Source organism: Apis dorsata, unplaced genomic scaffold (assembly GCF_000469605.1).
Source record: "Apis dorsata unplaced genomic scaffold, Apis dorsata 1.3 scaffold_169, whole genome shotgun sequence".
Classification (NCBI taxonomy): domain Eukaryota; kingdom Metazoa; phylum Arthropoda; class Insecta; order Hymenoptera; family Apidae; genus Apis; species Apis dorsata.
The window spans coordinates 107,996-110,482 of record NW_006263457.1 but is presented as its reverse complement, the minus strand read 5'-3'; positions in this window follow the sequence as shown (position 1 = coordinate 110,482).

The following is a 2,487-nucleotide window of genomic DNA, read 5'->3' as shown; positions in this document are numbered from 1 at the left end:
ATTTCTAGTCGATCGACGATTGAAATAACTTTATAATAATTTTAAAATAATCTCCTATTTTTCTTATTTATCGTATTTATTGGAAGCAGTTTTGTTTTTATCTGATCCCAATCTATTTTCTTTTCATCTTTCCAATATAATAAATTATTGAACCAATGAAATTGAATTTCAAATAATACGAATCTGGATGATAAAAATAACATCGAGATATTATATGTAGATGTTAAACCTAAAAATTGGAGGAAAGAATGTTAAATTTATTTCAATAAATATTATAGTAAACTTGAAAATTGCTCCATAAAGGATAATATAATCGAATTAATCAAAATTTTACAGATATATCTTGACAGAGTCGAGATGGATCACTTGTTGAAGCTTAAAATTGCTTAATTTCTAAATAATGATGACTCTTCAGATTTACTGCGCGATCTCTCATCCCGAATTTGCTTTGTGCAAAAAATCACGATTACCTTGAAAACTGATGTTGTCAGATAATTCAGAGATTATAACTTTTCGATTCGTTTTAGAGACTGATAAAAATATTCTTTCGTCGCGTGTTTCAGAAACGAGTGCAAGTTCACTCTGTTTGTAATTATAAAATAAGTCGTTTGATCTTCCTATTACGATAAACTCTAAAATAAAATAAAGTTATAATTAGAAAAAAAAAATGATATTTTATTTGAAAATATTTGGAATATAGTTTAGTTTCAAAAATTAAATGGAATTAAATTCAACTGGTATGAATAATTTAATTTCGAATACAAATGAAGAAAGAAATTCTTTCGTCCAATTACGATTTTATGTATATCATCGCGTAATACCTTTTTAAATTCTAATGAAACGAACTATAAAAAGCTAGAATTGTAAAGAAACATTACCTTTCGTGCCCACACACAAATCTTCTCTCCCTTGTATTTTTCGAAAGTTTTCTCGACAAGTCGATCGACGTGAACCGAATAAAATCGTGAGGCGCGCTCCTAGAAAGAAGAAAAACGTTTCAATTCCGCGCGCGCGCGAAATTCAATTTATCGCGACGGGATCAGCTTTGCGCCACGCCGATCACGTAGTTCGAAGCCTGTTAGTTTCGTGGTTCATCTTCGTTGGAGAGAGTTAAATTAAATTTAACTAATTTTTAAAAATGAAAATTTTATAAAGTTTAATTTAATATAAAAAGTAATAAATTACTTTTAATTTCGATTTAAAGATTTGATTTTATAGAAAATCCTTATATTATTCTAATTATTATTATTATTATTATTATTATTTAAAATCTAAAGTATTCAATTAAAATAATTATTTACTCAATCAAAAATTAATATAAAAATTAATCTAATAAGAAAAATTATAATCAAAATAAAAGAAACTATTATTGTATATGTTTTTAAGTAAAAAATTACTGGTAAAAATAAAATAATTTCAACATCAAAAATTAAAAATATTATAATTATTAAAAAAAATGGAAGAGAAAATGGTAAATTAGATTTCGTAATTGAATTAAATCCATTCGAAAGGTGATCTTTTTTCAAAATCTATTTTTTTTTATTGAAATAATAATAATAATTATATTAAAATAAATTATATTTTTTAATTGAAAATTAAATAGTTATACAAAATTGCTAATTCAAAATTAATATTATCTATATTAGAAAAATGAATTTCTATTATTGAGAGAGTCGGAAAAGGAGAGAAAATTTACTTTGATTGAGTGCGATTCGTAATTGCTCGATATTCTCGAGCAATGTTTCTTTGCTCCCGAATATATCGCTTATAATAAACGCGACGACGATTTGCCAAGTCGTGAAAAAGTTGGAGGAATTGAAGAAAGAACATGCTCGTGTATAAGAGTGCAAGAAAAAGTAACAATACATCGTTCTCTCCGTCATAAAAGTGTTCCAATTGCGATATCGCCGGATCGTTAAATTCCACGTTTCATTTTAAACGAGGTCCAATAAACGTTGTCTCGACGTCATCAAAGTTATCGTCCGTTTTAAGGTTAATAATCTTTCTTCGAGACGAGGCAGACAAAATGTATATATACACATATACAAACGTGTATCTTGAAAACGTATTCTTTTCGGACGAAAAGTCTCCTAAAATACTTGTTAATTGTTAATCTTTTTTTAAACCACGAGAGGGAAGCGGTCCGGGTTGAAATAAGAGCATTATGTAAAAGGGGGAAGGAAACTTCCACCGCATTGTTCCGCAGTATTATCGACTAACGCCTCCCGAATTACAGGTAACTCGTCCCCTTTATTCGCTCCATTAGATTATCCATACGATTTCTTTTTCCCAATCTTGTCATTATATCAAAAGCGGAACGGAGCTCGAAGAAGATTGTTTATTCTCTTTCTTAGATAATCTCTTTTTATCATGCCGGATACGTTCAAGGGATCATCAGTTGGTTGTTATCGGGACCAGTATAATAACCCAGTTTAATCTCGGTCTGGTGCCAAGGGGCTGGTGTCATTTCATGCGCAAATACGATGC